The sequence below is a fragment of the Durio zibethinus genome, chromosome 26 (genome assembly GCF_047325235.1).
Source record: "Durio zibethinus cultivar Kanyao isolate XHJ-2024 chromosome 26, ASM4732523v1, whole genome shotgun sequence".
NCBI lineage: Eukaryota > Viridiplantae > Streptophyta > Magnoliopsida > Malvales > Malvaceae > Durio > Durio zibethinus.
The window spans coordinates 14,620,814-14,644,224 of record NC_143187.1 but is presented as its reverse complement, the minus strand read 5'-3'; the positions used below and the strand labels follow the sequence as shown (position 1 = coordinate 14,644,224).

At 32.2% G+C, this 23,411-nt stretch overlaps 1 pseudogene; it reads right to left on the bottom strand.

The window, feature by feature from the left end:
• Positions 1-13,326: 13,326 nt before the first annotated feature.
• The window catches only part of LOC111274072 (pentatricopeptide repeat-containing protein At3g24000, mitochondrial-like), a 33,232-nt pseudogene continuing 23,147 nt past the window's right edge, over positions 13,327-23,411 (bottom strand).

The window sequence follows — 23,411 nt, the reverse complement described above, 5'->3', positions numbered from 1 at the left end:
TCTAGTACTTGTGAAAATACCACAAAAGTAACAATGCACTAGTGAACTAAGAAGAACATTTCCAAATGAAAAACATGAGGATTAAGGCTTGAAATAAACTTCAATTACACTCAAATAAGCTAATGAAATCACATAAGAGAAAAGATCAGGAAAACTCCCATAAGTGGTAATGTAGCACAAACACATAAATTTGGCTTTCATGGCTTTTTGTACCAAATTTCCTATAACATGAGTCCAAAATCTCCAAATCTCCTCAATTTTCATATTTTCACCTATACATTGAATATTTATGCATTTAGAAGTATTTTTACTTTTTTTTTTTGAGAAACAAGCAAATATTCCCTAGAAAATGCCCTAAAAAGGTATAATAAATCACTAAAATTTTAGTGCAATTAGTAAGCTTTGCTTCAATGAGTTTTTCTTTAAATTCAAAGTGTGGTATTCACAATATAGATTTTAGTGCCGGTTTAGGAGCTCAGTTTCAGAATAATTTATGCACAATAATTTTAAGCTTAAGAACTTGTTTGTAATTTTCAGCTCTTAAAGGAGTTGGTTTCATTTTGGCAACATAACATTGTCTTGTCATGGACTGGTCTCCTTAAACCTCTCCTATTCTATTGAGAGTAGGAAATTCAATTTTAAGGTAAGGAGTTGATCTCATAATTTTCACATCAACTAGCTCGACTGACCTAGGATCATGTTGTATGCTGGGGGAACATATACACCATGAATTCAATAACCAAGGTGACAATCCTTGGTTTAGTTCCCAAGGTCATAAGTAACCTAATAATCCCTTTTACTAGCACATGTTCATTCTCAAATCTAATCAAACTGGTAGTGAAGGGTCTTAAAATATCCTTGGTGATTCCCATTTTTAGCATAAGTAGAGTAGTAAACAACATCGATTGAGCTCCCATTATAAAATAGTATCCTCTTCACCACATGATTGCATTCCATGGCTTGTATGATGATGACATCATCATGGGAAAATCAAATTCCCTCCAAATCTTTCAAGCTAAAAATGATCAGTTTATCCTTTCAATTTTTTGTTTCTTAGCCGCAAACCTAATAACCATCATAGTTCCTAAATCAAACTTCTTTTTAATTGATTCTAAGGTCTTACTAGTTATCACATTAATGGCCCCCACTATAGGTCAGTTATCCATATCATTTTTTTGTTAATCTCTCTGGATGGGCCTATGATTAGAATTACCTCGGTCATCATTTTTTCTTCTATCTTCTTGATTTCTCCTTAGTTGCTTTTTTTTGTCTCTTCTATCAAAACTACCTTTGGTATGTCCCTACCTTATGTTGTCCACAAACCTTTCTAGCCATCTTTACTAATAAGATTTTCTATCTTATTCATTAAATCTATGCATTCCTTAATGTTGTAGCCATGATCTTTATGGAAATCAAATCTTTTAGTCAGATCTCTTATGTTGTTCTGTTTTAGTGGATTAGGCCATCTAAGCTAAGGGTCTTTTTGATTTGTATCAAATTCCTTTCTTGGGAGGTATTTAATGCAGTATAATTGTTGTATCTCCTATTCAGGCTCATTGCCCTAAAGTACCCTTCTGTTGATTTTTTCCCTTTTGAAGATTATCACTTTCTTTACCTCTTTTACAATCGAGGTTGAGGATGTTCCTCTCTCAACTCAAATATTTTTCATTGTAGCTTTGACATTTTATGCACTTCATTGCTATTCAAAACATGTTGGCTTGTGATCTTAGGGGTTCCACGAAAAGAATGAACTTGAAGTAATACTCTTTCTTACTAAGTTCACTTTTTAAAACAATAACAATAGTGACTTCCTCTAAGTTTTTAACTTGAAAAGTTCTAGCATTAAAAAGCATTATATATTCCTTTAGTGTCTTTTTATGTCCTTTGTAAATGGACATCTGGCTGAAGGTTGTCTTCTTTGTTCTTTAACTGCTGACAAAGTCAGCTAGGAATAAGTGGTCAAGTTGCCTAAAGGTCAACACTGATTGGGAGTTGATTGCGATATTTCCTGTAAGTGCACAGATTCTTCAAGTAATAATAGTCAACTAAGGTGAAGATATCGTCCCACCAGGATTAACTAAAGATATTTTAGTCTAAATACATATTATCCTGACACTCCCTCTAAAATTGATTCAATCAAAAGGTGTAAATAAAGCTAAGCTAATAAGAACAATTGAATAAAACCAAGAACAAAACATGATTCAAGCAAAAACTAAATTTACAACATGTAAAATAAGCAAACTAGAAAAATTAACTAAAACAGCAGTTAAAGTGAATTAAATTGAACTCAATATGCTTTGAATATAATTTTAATCTAAAGGACCAAAAATATCAAGAACATTTAACAACAAAACAATAGTTTAAAGGCAATAACAAAAAACAACTAACTAGTAACCAAAAATTAACTACCTTAACTACTTTTCAACTTTTAACAAGAAAAAGATCTAGAAACTTCTTAGAAATTGATCCAAACAACTTGTAAATTGCAAAAACAGCAACTAAACTAAGATCAAAACATAATTGAAAAATAATTGAAGAAGCAAAATTGCAAAAATCCACTAAAAACAACAAAATCGAAAGTTATTTTCAAATCTGAAAAAACCAAACTTGCAACAAAAAAAATTAGATCTAGGCTTTTATACACTGAATGAACTTAAATTGAGTTAAATTAATCTAGATATACAAGTTTAGTACCTAAATCAATAAAGAAATTGCAAGAAACAATAAAAAATCAAGCTCATTGAAGTAGATTAAAAACCAAATGCAAAAGAGCAAAAATAGAGTTGTGATAAAATCTAGCCAAACAGAATTGAAATGCTTGAATTTAAAGGCAATCAAATGAAATTAAACAAGTAAACTAATGAATTAAAGAGTGCAAAGAAAAGAAGCAACCAAAAGTTCAGCTAGGAGAGAAGAGACTTTGTTACTTTTTTTCAAATTTTTAAAACAATGAATCAAAAATCCACAAAAAAATTTTTTGGATTTAAACTCACAAGAATTAAAATAGTTCCAATGGAAAAACTACAACTAGGTCAAAAATGTGATTTGCCAAACAGATTTGAGAAATCAGAGAAATTGCTACAAATTGTACTTGAAAACTTAAAGAACATGAACTGTTATTGAAATATTCCTAAAGTGCATGTAAAATAAAGGTAAGAAAATTAAATTTTTCTGGAAAATAAATGCAATTTTCTGTCAAACAGCCCTTTAGAAGAATAAAGAGAAAATTGTTTGGAGAGAAAGAAAGTAGAATGCAAGAAAAGAAAATTTTGGAAAAATGGTAAAAGTCTTTAAAAGTCTCTTCAAATGGCTGGCCAACTCTCTTATTTATAGCCAAAGGTGAGATGGTTCAGCCAATAAAATTGTAGAAAAATGCCAGCTAATATGCCACATCTTATAAAGTTTTTCAAATAATCCATCTAGCTCCCCTGGCTTCTTGGTTTACTTTTCTTCACTTCATTTCACTTCAAGCTTCTTTCCTTTTATCAGGTAAGCTTTTAAAAGTCATAATTATATCCAATGAAAAGCCTCCAAATTGCCAACTAAGCCTTACATTTGCTTCCTCTTTGAATTCAAGAAGTGGCACCACAAACTTTGATCATCCATGAAGTGCATCACATGACTCACATTAAATATTTGCTCCCGATTTTAGGTGCCAACTTGTAACTACTTCCTCTTTCAATTTCCAACTAAATACATATCATTTAGTTGCTAATTTTGTCCATAAAAAATTCTAGAAAATTCTGAAAATTTCCTAGCTCCAAAAATGGCTTCAAACCACACCAATGCAATAAGCACCTTTCTAACACATGTAAAAATACTACAAAGGTGATAAAGCACTAGTGAGCTAAAAAATGATATTTTAAAATGCAAAATATAAGACTTAAAGCTTAAAGTAAAATTTTATTAAGCTCAAATAAGCTAAGAAAATCATAGAAAAAAATGATAAGAAAATCTCCCATAAGTGGCATTATAGTACAAGCACACTAGTTTTGGTATTTCATAGTTTTTTGCATCAAATTTCTTCCAAAATGAGTCCAAAAGCTCCAAATTTTATCATTTTTCATACTTTCACCTACACATTAAATATTTATGCATTTATGAGTATTTTTGCCAAATTTCTCAAGAAACAAGCAAATATTCAAGAGAAATTGCACTAAAAAGATATGATAAAATGCTAAAATTTTAATCTAATCCAGATTCAAGGCTTGTGTACCAAAGCCGAGCTGCTCCTTTAAGTGTAGTAGTGAAGCCTTTACACATCAATAGTTTGTTGGCTCCTTGAATCAGGATATTGATCTTGAAAAGTTCAAGGTGGTTAAAGGGATCAATTATGCCATCATAAGTTTCATTGGCTAGCATTTTAAATCCTTTTAGGGGTATAGCCTGATTAATGTCTTTGGTGAAGGGAAATGTTTCCAAAAACTAAAGCTCATCACCAAAGGTTAAGACTTTATTTTTAAGCACTTTCTCCATTGTATCCATCTGAGCTTCTAAATCCTTATTGGGTTGTGGTTCTAAGGTGGCATGTTTGGACTTTAAAGTGGCTTGTGTGTGAGTACTTGTGAGTAATAGCTTTTAAGGGTTTGATCCTCTTTAAGGGCCAATGAAGCAATTGCACTGTCATCACAAGTCGATAATTTTTATGTTTGTAGGTTTTGGGGAGCTATAGTGACTGGTTTTTTTAAGGTCTAAAAAAAGGTTATGTTTTGGATTAGTTCTTTAAGGGGCTGCAATTGTTGGGTTAGAACTTTAAATTATTCCATAGTTAGGGTGGTTTGTATAGTTTGATCTTGGTTAAATCGATTGAGCTAGGTGTTAATCCTAACTATAGTGGGGTTGTCTCCCTTTTTTGTGGCTTTTTTCTTATGAGGCATGGTGAGCTCAGCTAAATGAAAATGTGCCCTTATTTGGTGTGCTAAAATGGTGGTGTTGAACTATCCAACGAAGGTAAAACCTGAAATTGTAAGATTACAGATCAATTAAAAGCAAAGGCCAAAGGTGTTTCCAGCATTTGTACTTTGCAGCTCAACTCAATGCTTGAAAAGAGAAAGAAATAGGGAAATTTTAGAGAGAAAATGAGGGAAATTGAATGGCCATTCTTGGAATAAGGGGTTATTTATATCTAAAGGGTGAGATTGTTGGGTTAGTTGGCCTATGCTCTAAAAGTCATGTTTAAGGCTAACAAAGTTGGCCTGATCTGACATGGTAGGTGGAAGTCCAATTGAAAGATGACAAGTCAGCATGTTCATGAGAATTCGGGTGAAGCGTTGACCTGTTCGAGCTAACGTGGATCCTAATCTTTCAGATTTATGTCAATTCGACTCTAAATGACTACGGTGCCCATGCTTTGTAGATGTGTAACCCCTTTAAAAAAATAAAGTCACTTATTCCTTTATGACTATAAAATGACCTGATAATTAATAAAACTATTTTAATGTATTTTATATTAATATTTTATTTATAAAATTGATGATCTATAACTTTCAAAACCATTTTTTATATTAAAAATTTAGCCTATGTTTAGTGTATAAGATGATGGATAAAATATAATGTAATTATTTATACCATTTTTTATTAACAAAAGAGATAGGATTGTAAGAAAAATTAATCATTCATTTGACATAGGATGATTTGATCCTCCGAAAGTGAAGAGGATTGTTGGGATTGAACTTATATTTTTTATTATATCTTTAGAAATTAATCAATAATTTAAACAGTATTAATTTTAAAATAGAATAATTTTGACAAATAGATAAAATTATCTTATTTTAATCCTTGCACACATTAAACACAAGATAAGGTGATATTATTTAATATAATCATATTCATAATATCTTTTTGTCTTAGTCTATCATAATCATGTGCACCAAATACACCTTTTAAAATATTAAATATTCAAAATAAAATTAAAGAGGACATGTTTTCAACAAATAAATTACGCAAATAATAAATCCATTAACAAACGAAAGGGAAAGTATGCATGTATAAGTATGCATGTATATCTGTATAAGTATATCCTAAAAGGTTTTACGCTTTGGCTGGACAAACCAACTTTTGCGTATGCGTATGGAGAGTAGTGGGAAATTTTATAAAGCAGATATGCGAATTAACTTAACAAGCTTTCTTGGCTAGGATTAGGAACACCCTGTTGAAGTTTGAGAGGCTGATTGAGCAGGAAGCCCCAAATACAATCCGCTCCCTCAAATCCCAGCCTATGCACCTCGTCACTCTCGTTAAAAACACGCTTATCCTCATCAAAATTTGTCTGTGCGGTTGCTGGACTAGTCTCATACAAACACTCAGAAAATTTAATCCCGCTTCTAAAGCATGTAGTCTCCAGTAATGATGAGAAGGTGTCTTCAAGATAATCCCGATCTTCTGATTTCGAGACCACCCCTTCATGCATCCACGGGAAATCAAATACTTCCAGTAATGATGAGAAGGTGTCTTCAAGATAATCCCGATCTTCTGATTTCGAGACCACCCCTTCATGCATCCACGGGAAATCAAATACTCCTAATGCCACATGGTTTTCTGATGATATGTAACTGTGGCTGTCATCCAGCCTGCTGCAGCTGATGCTGTATTCAGTTTTGCCCCTAACAGTAACATTGTTATTGCAATGTTCCCTCGTAATCGTATCTTGCTTTTTGGCCGACTGGTGTAAATAATAATTGTAATAAAAATCTTCCTGCTCTTCCTCTCTTCGTCCTCTCTTCTTCTTGTTCTTCGGGTTCCATTCCATTTCTTCCAGATTTCTGTCAAGACGTATTCTGAAAATACTCATACCTATGGTTTAATTCGCAGCATAATAGTAGTACTTATAATATTTTACCAACAAAAGCTAAAAACAAAAACACAGACAAACGCAAGATGCGGCTGGAATTGATTCACAAGAATCAAAATGATAGTTTGATTAGAGTTTTGCGGAAATTGGGTAAGAAATCTGGGGAAATGTGATGAAGAGAACAGCATGAGATGAATTCAGATTGCAATATAAGAAGCAGTCCAAGGCCTAGCATCACTTTATAAAATGGGAAGTAAAAATGCATCAACCGAAGCCCTGAGCCTGTAGGGTTGGAGCAGATGGATAATATGGAAAAATGAAATGAGGCCGAAAACCGTATATATTTCCATGTCATGTCACTCTAAAACTACAAGCAATAGCATATATTATTATATTAGAAAGATAATCAAGTGAAATGAACTATCTTGATTGTAAATCTGAACCTTTTTACCTCACGGTGGAACCGTTTGTTTCCATACAAGTATTGGTTTTATGCTCGCTGAGAACTGCAAACTGGAAACGATGATGATTAGGCTTTGCTCACACGCTACGCCATTTTAAGCTAAACCTTTTCAACCATATATATGCATGCACGCGGCAAACACTTTGCCTGTCAAACTTTTTGCAGTTTTGCCTGGCCTGCTTCTCTCTATCAGCATCAATGAAGAAATTCCAGGTAGTTTCCTGGTTTGGCGTTCTTTTTCCGCTGCTGAATCCTCATCCTTTCGTCTCTCTACCCTATTTTTAGCACCAGAGCCGAGCCACTTCTTTCGTTCCATTCTGAATCAGATTTCTGTTAGGAAAATGGGGTCTAGCCCCATGTAAGTGGTTTTGGACCAAGTAAAGGTCATGAGCCTTGATCTTTTATTTTACACAGAGCCTTAGCTATTTAATAAAAAAAAGGTGGGGTTGTTTTAAGGGAGAGTCAAAAACCAAGTAGAAAAAGAAGAAAAGCCAGAAAAAGCAAAGAGAAAAATGAGAAAGGAGAGTTAGTTGAACGGAAGTCGATCCGTGGTCCGATTGAGTTGGAACCTTATCAGGAGGTTTATGATTCAGAGTTCTACATTTTGAACGGTGAAGATCGGATTTGAAGCTCTCTAGGAACAAATCCAAGGTGTATTTGTTGAGTCACTTATTTTGGTGAGATTTCTCCGATTGTTTCTCTAGTTGTTGTTTAGCTCTAGTTTTAGCTAGAGAATAACTTTGCATACCTATTATTTGATAGTGAAGATTTTTCTGGTGGTCCGTGGTTTTTTCCCTCTACACTGGAGAGTTTTCCACGTAAATCTTGGTGTGCTTTATTTTTCCTGCGTTTTTTGTTATTGATTATTATTTATTGTTTCTGTATTATTGTGATTATTGCTTCAGGCGAAACAAGTGGTATCAGAGCGAAGGTTGTTTTGAGACATCGATACAAAAGCAACCCAAGATAGATGTAAATTCTGTTTGAGATCATGGAGGGTGATACAGGTTCCATGATAAAATTGACAGCATCGAATTATTCAATTTGGAAGCCTATGATGGAGGATCATTTATACTGTAAAGATTTATACGAGCCAGTATTAGGTGATTCGGCTAAACCAGCAGATATGAAAAATGAAAGTTGGAAGAAGCTAGGTAGAAAGATGCTGGCTACAATTAAAAAATGGGTTGATATCAGCGTGTTCCATCATGTAGCGCAGGAGTCAGATGCTCACATTGTTTGAAAAAAATTGCAGCATTGTATGAGAGAAAAACATGTATGAATAAAGTTATGCTTGTTAAAAAGCTTACAACTTTACAGTACAGGGATGGACGATCTGTTACAGAGTACTTGAGTGATTTTCAAGATATATTTAATCGGATGACTACTATAGAGCTTAAGATGGATGATGAAACGAAAGTGTTATTCTTTTGGGTTCATTGCCAGACAACTAGAATACTCTAGTTGTGACTGTTCTTAATTCAGCTCCTGATTATAAGGTGACATTGGAGATGGTAAAGGACAGTATGCTTAATGAAGAAGCAAGGCGAAAAGATGTAGACCTTGGAAATCAAGCTCTGGTCACAGAGAACAGGGGTAGAAACATCGACAGAGGTCAGGACTTAGAAGGCCGTGGTAAGTCTAAACATAGATCCAAGTCTAGAGGTAAAGTGAAGTGTTTCTATTGTGGTAAGGCAGGTCATATAAAACGAAACTGTAAAATCTTGAAGTAAGAGCGAAAAGATGAGAAAGGCAAAAGTTCAGACGATGGCAATGTTGCAGCAGTGAATTCAGATAGCGATTCAATTACTTTGATTTGTACACATGGTGATTGTAATCATGTTAGTGATCTCGGCATTAAGTGGATAGTTGATACAGGAGTGGTATATCATTGTGTTCCTAAGAGAGAGTTGTTTACAACTTACAAAACATGAGACTTTGGTTGTACCAAGATAGGAAATAATAGTGTGTCACAGATTGTTGGGATTGGTGATATTATTGTACAAACTAGTACAAGCTGCATGTTGACTTTGAGGGATGTCAGACACATTCCAGATATGAAAATAAACTTGCTTGCTATTAATGTCCTTGATAAGGAGGGATATGAAAGTTGAAAAAAAAATGGACAGTGAAAGCTTCTCAAAGGATCTATTATAGTTGCAAGGGAAAAACTATGTTGCATAATGTATAAGACATGGATGCAATTGAATGGTAATCAGGTAAATGCCGTTGAAAATGATGTTTCAACAAATTTGTGGCACAAGAGGTTGGCACACATGAGTGAAAAGGGGTTACAAGTTTTGGCAAGGCAGTCTCTTATTTCCTTGACCAAAGGTATGTCTCTCGATTCATATGATTATTGTTTGTTTGGTAAGCATCATAGAGTGTCTTTTCGTAAAAGTTCTCAGAGAAAAGAAAATAGATTGGAATTAATTTATTCTGACATATGTGATCCCATTAAAGTTGAGTCATTAAGTGATAGCAGATATTTTGTTACTTTTATTGATGATGCTTCACATAAGACTTAGGTGTATATGTTGAAATACAAAAGTCAAGTACTGCAGTAGTTTCAAAAGTTTCATGCCATGGTTTAAAGGATGACAGGGTTACCCTTGAAGTGTATTCGAACTGATAATGGTGGGAAATACACATCTAAAGGCTTTAAAGAGTATTGTTCAAAACATGGGATCAAGCATGAGATGACAGAACCTGGAACATTGTAGCATAATGGTATAGCTGAAAGAATGAATCGCACCATTATGAAAAAGTCAGATGTATGTTGAGGATGGTAAAATTACCAAAGCCATTCTAGGGTAAAGCAGTCAACACAGCTTGTTACTTACTTAACAGGTCACCATCAGTTCCTTTGGGCTTTGATATTTCAGAAAGAGTGTGGATAGGGAAAGATACTTCATACTCTCACTTGAAAGTTTTTGGGTGTAAAGCATTCATGCATGTACCGAAAGAGTAGAGATCAAAGCTTGACAGTAAAGCTACATAGTGTGTGTTTGTAGGATATGGTGATAAGAAATTTGGTTACAAGGTATGGGATTCAGTAAAGAAAAAAAAGTCAGAAGTAGAGATGTGATCTTTCATGAAAAAGAAACCATAGCAGACCTTGAGAAAAATGAGAAGACTAGACGGGTTACTGTTGAGTGTGATGTTTCAACACTGACAGAGATTCCACAGGAAAGAGCCACAGATGATGGAAATGAGCAAGAAACAAAACTTGAGAATATGAATGAGCCAGCCACAGTTGGTGATGAGCCAGATGCAATTAGTTTTGAACAGGAGAAGCAATCCTCTCTACCTAAAAGTGTTGAGTAGGGGGAGCCACCTTTGGCATCAAGTGATGTAAAGTCTCAGCCCAAGAGATCTACTAGAGAGTGCAAGCCATCTACCCGGTGTTCAAGTTCAGATTTTATTTTAGTTACCAGTGAAAGAGAGCTAGAAAGCTTTCAAGATGTGCAGGCTACTTCGGATAGAAAGCACTGGTTAAAAGCAATGAAAGAATAGATTGAGTCATTGCGAAAAAATGGTACTTCTGATCTTGTTAAACTTTCAAAAGGGAAGAGGCCATTAAAGAATAAATGGGTGTTCAAGTTGAAAAAAGATGGTGACAAATTAGTGAGGTACAAAGCTCGATTGGTAGTAAAAGATTTTTCTCAGAAACCAGGCATCGATTTTAATGAGATCTTTGCTCCAGTTGTAAATATGAGTTCTATTCGAGTGGTACTGGGATTAGTAGCTAGTTTGAATCTTAAGCTTGAGCAACTTGATGTTAAAACTACATTTTTGCATAGTGATTTGCATGAGGACATTTATATGAATCAGCCTGAGGGTTTTGAAGTGAAAGGGAAAGAGCACTTAGTTTGCAAATTGAAAAAAAGCTTGTATGGCTTGAAACAAGCTCCGTGATAGTGGTACAAGAAGTTTGATTCTTTTATGGTGAGTCATAGCTATAAAAGAATAGTAACGGATTCTTGTGTGTATGTTAAACAATTCCCTAATGGTAACTTCATTATCCTATTATTATATGTTGATGATATGTTGATTGTAGGACAAGATGCTAGTATGGTTTATAGGTTGAAAGAACAATTGTCTAAGTCTTTTGATATGAAAGATTTAGGTCCAGCAAAACAGATTCTTGGTATGGATATTATCCGGGATAGGAGAGCTGGAAAGCTATAGTTGTCACAGGGAAAGTATGTTGAACGAGTGCTTGGTAGATTCAACATGCAACATGCTAAATCAGTTAGCAGTCCACTTGCCAACCATTTTCATCTAAGTAAGAAATCTTGTCCAATGTCTAAGGAAGAGTAACTGGCTATGTCTAATATTCCTTATTCTTCTACAGTCGGTTCTTCAATGTATCTTATGGTTTGTATAAGGCCTGACATTGCTCATGTAGTTGGTGTAGTAAACAGATTTCTTTCTAATCCGGAGAAGGTTCACTGGAAAGCAGTGAAATGGATTTTTAGATATTTGAAGGGTACCTAAAAAATGTGCTTAAATTATGGAGTTTCACAACCAGTTCTAGAAGGGTTTACTGATGCTGACATGGCAGGCGATCTTGATGGTAGGAAATCTACTTCAAGGTATTTGTTCACTTTTGCAAAAGAAGCTGTATCTTGGCAATCTAAGTTGCCGAAGTGTGTGGCTTTATCAACTACAGAGGCTGAGTATATTACAGCAACCGAAGCATGTAAAGAAATGCTTTGGATGAAACGTTTTCTTTTTGAATTGGGGTTGAATCAAAAAGAGTATGTGGTATTTTGTGGTAGCCAGAGTGCTTTAGATTTGAGTAAGAATGCCATGTACCATGCTAGAACAAAGCACATAGATGTTAGATATCATTTGTTACGTTCAGTGATTGAAGAACAGCAAATGCTGTTGAAGAAAGTCCATACTAATAAGAATATAGCAGATATGTTGACTAAGATACTTCTCAGGAAAAAGCTTGAGCTTTGCAGTAACTTGACCAGAATGAGTTCCTTGGCAAGGTAAGTTCCAAATGAAACTGCTATGGTGATGAATCTCCTCCAATAGGGCTGGAGGGGGAGATTGTTAGGAAAATGGGGTCCAGCCCCATATAAGTGGTTTTAGACCAAGTAAAGGCCATGGGCCTTGATCTTTCATTTTACATAGAGCTCTAGCTACTTAATAAAAAAGAGGTGGGGATGTTTTAAGGGAGAGTCGAAAACCAAGTAGAAAAAGAAGAAAAGCCAGAAAAAGTAGAGAGAAAAATGAGAAGGGAGAGTTAGTTGAACGGAAGTCGATTCGTGATTTGATTGAGTTGGAATCTTGTTAGAAGGTTTATGATTTAGAGTTCTACATTCTGAACGGTGAAGATCGGGTTTGAAGCTCTCTAGGAACAAATTCAGGGTGTATTTGTTGAGTCACTTATTTGGTGAGATTTCTCCAATTGTTTCTCTAGTTGTTGTTTAGCTCTAGTTTTAGCTAGAGAAGAATTTTGTATACCTATTATTTGATAGTGAAGATTTTTCTGGTGGTCCGTGGTTTTTTCCCTCTACACTGGAGGGTTTTTCACGTAAATCTTGGTGTGCTTTATTTTTTCTGCATTTTTTATTATTGATGGTTGTCTATTGTTTCTGTGTTATTGTGATTATTGCTTCAGGTACAACAATTTCTCCACTCCCAAACCTCTATTATTTTGCCACAACATTAGTATAAAACATAAATCTCTCACTCCTAAATACACAACCAACTTGAAGTTAGAATATAAATTTGCTACACTCTGTTTGCGAATAATGTGAGACAATAAAGCCAGCCTGATGAAATTGAAAGGAAAGCATTCTGAATTTGGGAACATCTTTCACTAAAAAATGGATTTGCCTCGTTTGCCATTCATAATTGGATCTTGAACGTTACATGAATACAAGGTCAATCAATCTATTGAATATAATTGGATCTTGAACGTTAAATATGGAAAAGTGAAAAATAAATAAAGATTGTGCATTTACAAGAAAAATACCATCTGTTCTTCCATCCCGATTCCCGGAAGGTCCACAACTTTGCCGCTTGGCTAACACCGTTAAAGATGTAAAACTCCGTATATGGTACTCACATCCATCAACACTTTGATGGTTTATTTTCAATGTGAAGGGCCACTTTTTTTTTTTTCCAAAACATAACTACCTTTCAGATGATTCTCCTGGTTTTCCACATTTGCAAACAAATGTTATTGAGCTTTCAGCAATTAACTATAAATTTACCAGAGAGATTGGGGCACGTTTGAGATTTCTCTCTACCTGGTGCCGAATCAAGCAACAACCTCATTTTATGGTCTACCAGACGCCTCGTGAACTTTGTGTCCTATAATCATCACCATGTCAGTGCAGGACTTAACTTATTTTCATTCCAAAACAGGAGGCTGACGTGCATGTTCACATTCTGTCAATTCGTAAGCTCAAAACATGGATGGGTCAAGAACCAGCATTCATATCAACAATTATTCTTAGTTCATAATCACCACAGGCATTTCCAGTAGTCCCCACAAATACAAGAGCCAAATCATAGAAATGAAGGAATCGATCGGTATCTTTTACAATGATTTCCCTTCTCACCACTTGCGACACAAATTTAATTGCTGAATGGCAGTCACCACAAACTCTGATATTCCTCTTGATACGAATTGCGGATCCAGAACGAGAGTTGAGATGTGCAAATGCCAATATGGTACTGCAACTTTACTTCCCTCTCCAACTGATCCATATAGAAAAGCATATGGCTGGTGTCAGGGACATATCCAATTTCCTTGATTCTCGTGCCAATCTCCTACTACATTGTATGGATTTCCTTTATCGTGGCCTCGTGGGTATGTAACATCATTTGCCACGAACGCATGGACTGTATTCTCAATTTCCATCCAACTACAAGCAGGCATCTTCTTTACCCCGCTCTCTTTCATCATTTTTCTCAGTTTAGCAGCATCACTCCATCTACCGGCAGAGGCATAAATATTAGAGAGCAAGACAAGGGGTCCTGAATCGTTGGGATCAAGCTCAAAAACACGACCAGCAGAGTAAGTTCCCCTTATGCATCCTTCATGCACCAAGCAAGACTCCCCAAACAGCTGCAGTGGGTTTGATTGGCATTTCTCTTATAAACCTCTTGGCTTTCATCAAGAAGACCAGCTTGGCCAAGAAGATCAACAATAGTAACACAATGTGAAATCTGAGGTTCTATGTTGTAATTCCTGGTCAACTTGAAATAGTATTGTCCTTGGTTCAAGAGTCCAGCACGACAACAAGCAGTAAGAAGGCAGAGGAATGTTATGTCATTAGGCACAGCTCCGATCCTCAGGTTTCCTTGAAACCATTGCACCGCTTCCTTGCCAAGCCCATGCTGGGCACATGCAGTGAGCATGGAATTCCAAGAGACCACATCACGTTTTACCAACCTATCGAAGATCCTTTTAGCATCTTGGATGCTACCAGATTTAGCATACACAATCAAAATACCCGCGTGGTGACGCGGATCAAAATTTTTTTATTTTATCATATCTAGTTAATTGATTTTTTTTTTTTTGTAAAATTTACTTAATTTAAAAAGAAAAAAGTAAATGTAACAAAAAAATAAATGGAAATGAGATGCGATTATTTTGATTGGATTTATTTATTTTTTTTACAGAAGTTATCTAATTTTAAAAAATAAAATAAGTGAAAAGATAAAAAAATTAAAAAAATGAAAAAGAAATAAAAGAAATAAAAAAAAAGTTGATAGAGGATGACATACAAACATTTTTATTAAACTCAATATATTAATTTTTTAAATTAAAATAACAAATAATTAGTTTATTAATATAATTATATAAAATAAAATTAACAGTAAAATATATATTTTTATATATATTTTTCAAAATTGGTCAAGACAGAATACCTTAAACATGTTTCCGCCTTGATCTCCTCTTTTTTAAAAAGAAAAAATTGTTTCAACTTGATCTCGATCTAAAAAATTCACCCTCTTATATAATCGAAATGGATCAAACCTGTTAAATACAAATTATTTTGATATTTTCTATCAATCAACATCATTTTGTAAAATTTATCTAATTAAAAAATAATAAAAAAAGCAAATGGAAAAAATTAAAAAGTAAAAGAAAAAAAGCTAAATGGAGTTGCAATATGTATACCTCAATCCACGTCCCTTGTTTAATTAAATTAATTTAATAAAAAATAAAAACCAAAACCAAAAATAAAAATAAAAATAAGAAAATAAAAAATAAATTTATTAAATTAAGATATTAAATGATAATCTTATTAATATAATACACATATATATAAAATAAAAAGAAATAACAAAAATAAAGTTACCAAGGGTTTAAAAAAAGGAATTAAAAAAATAAAAATAAAATCTTGATGTCACGTTGAACTTTTGTAATATTTTTTAAAAAATTGATCAAATAATAAAAAAATATATTAAATCAATAATATTAAATGAACCCATTTCTTTAAAAATTATAAAATATTTTAAAATTTATGAAATATATTAAAAATTTTTAAAAATTAAAAAGGAAAAAAATAAGCAAATGAATGAATACGTGATATACTCTTAACATTAACGGGGTTACACAAAAAAAAATAAATTGATTAAAATATTTATTAAATATAAAATAAAAAAATAGATAAGAAAAAAAAAGAAAGCACACGGCATACACTTGGATCAAGTGGATCCCAAAACAAAACAAAAAAAAAAAAAAGAACAAAAACATCAAATTTGGATGCGATGTCAACATATTTGTTAATATCTTTTTTTGAAAAAAATAAAATAAAACAACAAAAAAATATATTTTAATAATAAAAAAAATGGCACTTAAATTTTGAAAAAATATTTTAATTTTTTTTTTAAATAAAAAAAAGTAAATTAAAAAATTAAAAAGCAAAATAGAAGAAAAAATAACTTGATATGTTATGTACCTTGAGATCAAGTTAGTCATAAAAAATTAAATTTAAAAATTTATATATTAAATATATAAAAAAAAAAATTTTTTTAAACCTAATATACTATTGATTTCAAAAAGGTAAAAAAAGTATTAAAAATTTATTGAATCTTTTCGAAAAAATATTGAATAAAATTTGATATGAAGTTGGTTCCTAAAAAATATTTACAAAACATTTAATAAAAAAAATTACACATGATACCAAAGAAAAAAAAAAACCTCAAAAAAAAAAAGGAAAAGATTTCACTGAAAAATTTTGAAAAAAAATGGGTCATATTGAAAAAAGAATTATAATAAAATACATAAAAATAAATGGGAAAAAATTTTTAAAAAGTCAAACTGAGTCCTTAAAAAAAATACAAGTTTTATATTTAAAAACAAAAAAATGAGTCCTAAAAGAAAAAAAATTTTGAAATTGAGTCTCGTCTCTTAAAAAAGATTTATTTAAAAAATTAAATAGATTACACATATCAACTTTAAAAAATAATGCAATTGACACACAACGCACAATGCATATCCATACATATACACAATTTATCTATAAGATGGTTGGATGAATGGATAAATTAAATCTTAATTATTTATAAATATAATATTTGCATTAAATAAACAATCGAAAAATGAGTCTCACAATTAAAAGATAAAAAAATATCAAAATAAAAAAAAAAAAGAATCGGTTGGGAAAAGATAAACTAAGGTGCAAATTCCACCAAAAAAAAAAAAACAAAAAAAGAATTTGACCTCTACACTCTTAAAAAATTTGAAAAAAAAATAAAAAATAGGTGGACCCTATGAATTAAAAAAATCAAAATGAAAAATTAAAACATTGAATGAAAAGAAACATAACCAAGGTATGGATCCCACGCTTAAAAAAAATAAAAAAATAATAATACACCTTACACTTTTAAAAAAATTTTAAAAACAAAAAGCAAGTGAGCCCCTCTGATTAAAAAAACAAAAAATAGACAATAAAATTAAAACAAAAGTGTAGGTCTCAAACATAAAAAAAAAAAATTAACAAAAAAAAGTAAGCCCACCCTTTTAAAAATAAAAAAAAAGGGTTTCACTTAAAAAAATAAAAAAAATCAAGAGGTTGCCACATGGCAAGCCAAATGGCTGATATGTGGTAGCTTCTGCTGCAATTTGTAGCATTTATATATAAGACGTAGAGAAAGACGTTCTCCATAAAAGCAACGATCTCTCCACTGAAGTTGATAACATGGGAATGAACCCATTTACCTTATTTAATAGATCATGTGGAGTCACAAGCAACAAAAATGCTAGAAAAAGTGAAATAAGTAGGTAAAAATCTTGGCTAAGCATCTTTTAAAAGTGATAAAATGCATAGTCAGTGTTTTGACCAAGTTGTTTGATGAAGCTAAAAACCTGAAAGTATGAGTTTGGAGGTTGATTAGAAGCAAAGGCTAGAAGATTATCTGATATTTGTACTTTGACACTCAAGTTAGTTCCTGAAAAAAGAGATAAGGCAAAAAACCTTAAAATGAGGGAGAAGGAAATTGAATAAATCTACTTGGTGTGAGGGATGATACTTATACCTATTGGGTGAAATTGTCAGGCTTGGGTGATTGAGCTTTGAGCAGCAAGTCTAGGGCTAATAATGTTGGCCTGGCTTGATTTGGTAGGCAACAAGCCAATTAGAGGATGCAAATTAACATTCCTATGTGCCTTCAAATGAGAAGTTAAGATGGCCAAGTTGATGTGTGTCTTAAGAGTTCAGGTCAACTCGACACGTCTGTTTAGGTCAAAATGACATAGTTACCCTTGCTTTGTTGATGTGTCACCCTCTAAAGGAAAAATATCATAATGCCTTTATGACCATAAAATGCCCCTAATAGTTTATAGCTCCATCAAGTGGTCTAAAGCATCAAACTATTGAAAGGTTAATCTAGCTGATTTATTACTAATAAGATTGAGTTGTGAGTTGTGAGTGAATTTATCAAAGTTTTATGTGGTAGTGGCAAAGAGATAATTTTCACAATAGTTTCAACTTGATTCTTGCAAAATCTATGTTTGGATGGTATTGATATCTTGACTTAAAGCCTTATACTTATATAATGTGATCGACATAATACTTATAAGTTTTGAACGAATTGGCTAGTGATTCATCTGAATATTCATTTAATAAGGAAAGAGAAATTTAGATAGGAATTAAAAAATTAGGTAGTTTTTTGAATTTGAATGAAGAAGTCGAAGGGTCATCCTTTTTTTATATACAATAATATGGCTCAATCTGGGTTGTTCATTTGATCTATAACTTGCCTATTTAAAGCCTCCCTAATACCCTCACTTTCTCACACTTTCTAACATTCATTTTACTTATTTGCTCTCATGTTTACCTTTTTTTACTGACCACAAGCTTTTCCAACTTTCTTGGTCCAACCTTTCTCTTACCATTTAACAACCTTAGTATGTCTGTTAACTTTAACTATGTCTTCTACTTCAAATTTATCTAACTTTAAGGGGATAAAGGTTAGGAATGGTTTGATCGACTAAGATAGGTTGAGGTTTTTTCATATGATGATGTCCTTTCTATTACTGCAAGAAGAGAATATAGCCAAATTGCCTACTAGTTAAACCCGATGTCCATTGAGGACAAAAAACAAATCGAAAAAAATGCTAAGCTAGGAGTGAAAAGGTTTTTCATACAATGGATGAACTATTAGTGGCAATAGATTCCAATATCTAGAATTCTTCTATCCCCACAAATATGGTCAATTTGATTTTTCCAATTATCCTTTCTTCATCTTTTTTAATTCATTCCTCTTTAGTTCATCCACCAAAGACCTCTTTTAATCAAACTTCTATTTTTGTCAAACTTCTAATAATCCTCCCCAGTGCCCAAACCACTATTTCATCTCAATCTCTGATTATAGATTAACATCTAATTCAAAAGTCTTATGTTTTTGAGTCATCATTGTCTTCTTCTAATGCTATATAGGTTCTTATTCTTACTCAGGCTCTAAAATCTTCTCAAACTATAATGGCCAAGTAAACCAACAGGAAGTCTCTTGAAACTAAATAGGTTCAAGGTTTTGAACAAACTGATAGGTCCAACTAGGATGAGGAAGAGGGTGAAGGTGATGAAAAGGCAAAAGGTTTTTATGACAAAAATGATGCCTTCATCCCTTTTTACACTTATTGTCCCCTAAATGTGAACCCAAAAGATATGATGAAAAGTTTAAAAGGTTGAGCTACTTCTAAAGACTGCTTTAACCTTGGTTTGATTCATCACTTTGCTTTTGTAAAAAATATGTTTGACTTTCTATCAAAAGGTTATAAAGTGATAATGCCTATGTTTGAGGATATGGTCACTAGTGTAGTAAATTTTGACATATGGGTTTATTGGAACTCAATTTTGGCCAATCTAAGGTTTCCTCTTTATTTTTTATTGTTAAACTTCTTTTAGCCTATAATTTGACTTAACCTCTCCCCCAATTCTTTTATGTATATAGTAAGTTTTATTATTCTTTGTAAAAAATTAAGTCTTCTTCCCACTATAAGCCTTTTTAAAAAGTTTTTTGCCATTAAGGGACATCCACATTATAAGAGCTAATACTATATCACAGATTATCCCTCAAAAAGGATTTTTACTAACTACTTGAGCTTAATAATAACATGGAAAGTTCTTTTCCTTTATATCGAGAAAGTCAAAGGGATTTGAAAAATAAATAATAAGCCAAGCTTATTTAAGGGGGCTAAAATTGATTTTCCGCTAACAATGAGCTCATGGCCTAAGACACAATAAATGATTTCCTTAAATATGAGAAATTAATAATAGATGATGAGCTAACCTCATCTAATGTTATTGAGGAGGTCAAATATTGAGGTAATTCTCTTACTAACTTTTCACAATGAACATTTTTGTATTAATATTTTCTAACTCTTGATCAATTTTTTATTTCAATTGAAGATATGGCCAATCAAAAGTCAACAGGTTTTGACATTACTAAATTCACCTAATCTCCTAAAGGGAGAAAGAGTGGTAATGCTCTTCCTCAACTTGGTGGCCCATCTCGAGGTATTAAGATTATTGATCCACCATCTTCTCATCCCAGTCAGGTCAAGAACAAGAGTCTTGCAACAATGCAGAAACTAAAACAAAAAGGTGTAGCTTAGGAGCCTCAAAAGAGGCCAAGGATAAAGTCTTTATCATCTGGTCACACTATCGAACTCCAACCCTTCTCTGAGAAACATTTTGTTACCTTAAAGTTTGACTCAATGGAGAATTCCTAAGATGACCCAAAAGTGGTGAAAAAAATTACCCGAGTACCATGGCTAAGAAAGGTAAGTTGTAAATTGATCATTAAGATTTTCAACTTTATATATTTTTGTAAGAAATTTGTTTGAGCTCAATTTCTTTCTATTCAAATAGTTTTTGATTGGCTCCACCAATTTGTTTCTCAAAATATGGGTAAGATCCTAGTGTATTCATATAAGGCCCTTGCTCACCTCACTAAGATTGAGCAAGACATGAAGAATTATTCTAAGAAGATCAACTCTCTTATAGAATCCATTAAAAATCTCAAATTTTCTGGTGCTAAGTTCAAAAAAAAAAAAAAATGAAGAGTTCAACAAAAAAGTTAAAAGTCTAACCCAATACCTTGATGACATGTCAATCCAGAAGATTGATTGCACTAAGATTTTAGCATTTTTTTACTTATTTTTAATGTAATTTCTTTTGAATATTGGTTTCATCCTTGAGAATTTTGGCAAAAATATTCCTAAATGTACAAATGTTCAATATACAAGTGAAAATATAGTAAATGAGAAATTTTGGAGATTTTGTACTCATTTTGGAGGATTTTTGGTGCTAAAAGCTAGAAAAGGTCACAACTAGTGTAATTGTGCTACATTGCCTTTTAAGGGAATTCTTCTTACCTTTTTTTTCCATGACTTCTTAAGCTTAAATGAACTTCATGGAACATTATTTTAAGTCTCAATTCTCATAATTTTCACTTAGAATGGTCTTCCTTAGCTCAATTATGCGTTAGTACCTTTTTAGTATCTTTATACATGCTTGAAAAGTAATTAGTGCATTAGGGAGTTGGAAGTTAATTTTAAGTTGGTAATTTTTCATAATTTTTCTAGTGATTATAATGTCAAAATTTTTCACTTAATAACTTGAAATTTGGCAGTAAAATGAAAGAGTGAATGATTGCATTTAACACCAAAAGGGAGAAGGCAAAAGTGCAATAGTGCCATTTATGCAAGCTTTATGTAACCACATGCACTTTGGCGCCATTTTAGTGATTCAAAAAATAGCACTAGGAGTTGCTGAGTTGGCTTTTAAGGACTCCCATTGGTCATAATTTGACTTCTTAGAATGCAATGGATCATGAGTAAAGGGCTTGCAAATAATGAAAGCTTAAGGAGCCAAACAAGCAAGCAAAGGCCATGAAAGAAAGGAGGATGAAGGATCTAGAAGGTTAGCAACACTTAGATATTTTTATTGAAATTTTATAAGGTTGAACCACCTCCCATTTGCCTATAAATAACTGAGAGTGACCAGCCAAATGGGGGAATTAGATAAATTTTTAGATTTTAGTTTTAATTATTTTGCTTTTACTTTTTTTTGTACTTTTTTTCTTGCTTTCCAAATAAGGTTGTTTGGCAACCAATTTCTTTTTACTTTCCATGCAATTTCAGGTTTCTTGCATTAATTATCAATGTATATTTAGATTTTCTTAATGAAATTTCCAAATTCTCACGTTCTCATCTTCAATTTCCATTGATTTCACATAAACATCAAATCTATTTTTCAATCTATAGTTTTAACCTCTTGGTAGTGATTTGATTGGTTCTTGATCAAATCTAGCTTGTATTAAGCCAATTTTTTCCATAGATTCTTAAATCATAAGTCTTCAAATCTAAAAAAAAACCAATTAGCTTTAAATTCGATCTACATAGCTCAAAAAAACTTCAAAGTTTTAGTAAAAACCAGTGGCAAAGTTGAGCTTTGCATGAATGATAGAATAGCAAGGATCTTTTCTCTATCTTGGCATTTGATTTGAATTTTATGCATTTTACACTTTTAAATTAATATGTTTACTTGTTAATTCTCTATTGATTGCATTTAATTTCATGATTTTCCTTGCTATTTGGATAGATTTCTTTAAGAATGCTCTATTTTTCTAGATTTGTATATAGTTTGAGTTTATAGTTCAATGAGCTAAATTTTCTCTTTTGTGATGTGATTTTTGTTTTGAATTTTACTGTAAACTTTTTGATGCATCTTGCCTTAGTTCAATTCTAGTTCTAGAAAAGTCCAAATCTATTTCTTTTCAATGACTCGATAGTTTACTTTTTCAACTTAATTTCAGTTAAGCAATTTTTTTGTTCTTCAACTCAGTATTTGTGTTAATTCTTACACTATTTTTCTATTTCTACTCTTTAATATAGTTCTTCTCTTAGATCCTTTAATGTCCTTGCAAATTTTAGTTGATATCCATTCAAATTTATGCAAGTTAGATCCAGATTTCTTAAGAGTTCATTCAATGTTCTATTTTGCAAATCACATGTGGTTCTTTTATCTTTAGCTTAAATTTTGTAAGTTCTTTTCATTAATTGTATTGAACTATTGTTTGTCTTTTAGTTAACTCATTGTTAATGCAATTTACAATTCAATTTGTACAATTTAAAACACGGTAGATTTGCATTTGTTTGCTAAACTTTCAGTTTTAGCTCATTACCTTAGTTATGGTTTGCTTAGTCTTTTAAACTTTTGTAATTTTGTTGTTTAAATTTCATTCTAAATATGTTTGGATTTGTCAATCCTCTTTTGTTGTTGCAATTTTTAGTTTGTGAAGATCAATTTGAAAAGAATTTTTTTAGATGTTTCATGAGTTATAATATAGGAGTTAGTGAGCAGTTAGTTAGAGTTAGTTACTGTTGCTTAAATTGGTTACAACACTTTAGTTATTGTTTTACTCACTTCTTGCATTTTTCATTTCCAATTCTAAGCTTAAATTTCCATTTTAATTCATGTTTAGTTCTTTGCATTCTACTTTAGGTATTGTTTTTGCTAAATCTTTTAATTGACTCAATTTCAAATAGCAAACTTACAGTTTACTATAATCATTTTAGATGATTTGTTTGATTTTATTTCTTTTAGTTAGCTTAATTTCATGCTTATTATTTGATTGAACCAACTTTAGAAAAAGTGTGGGATTAATAGG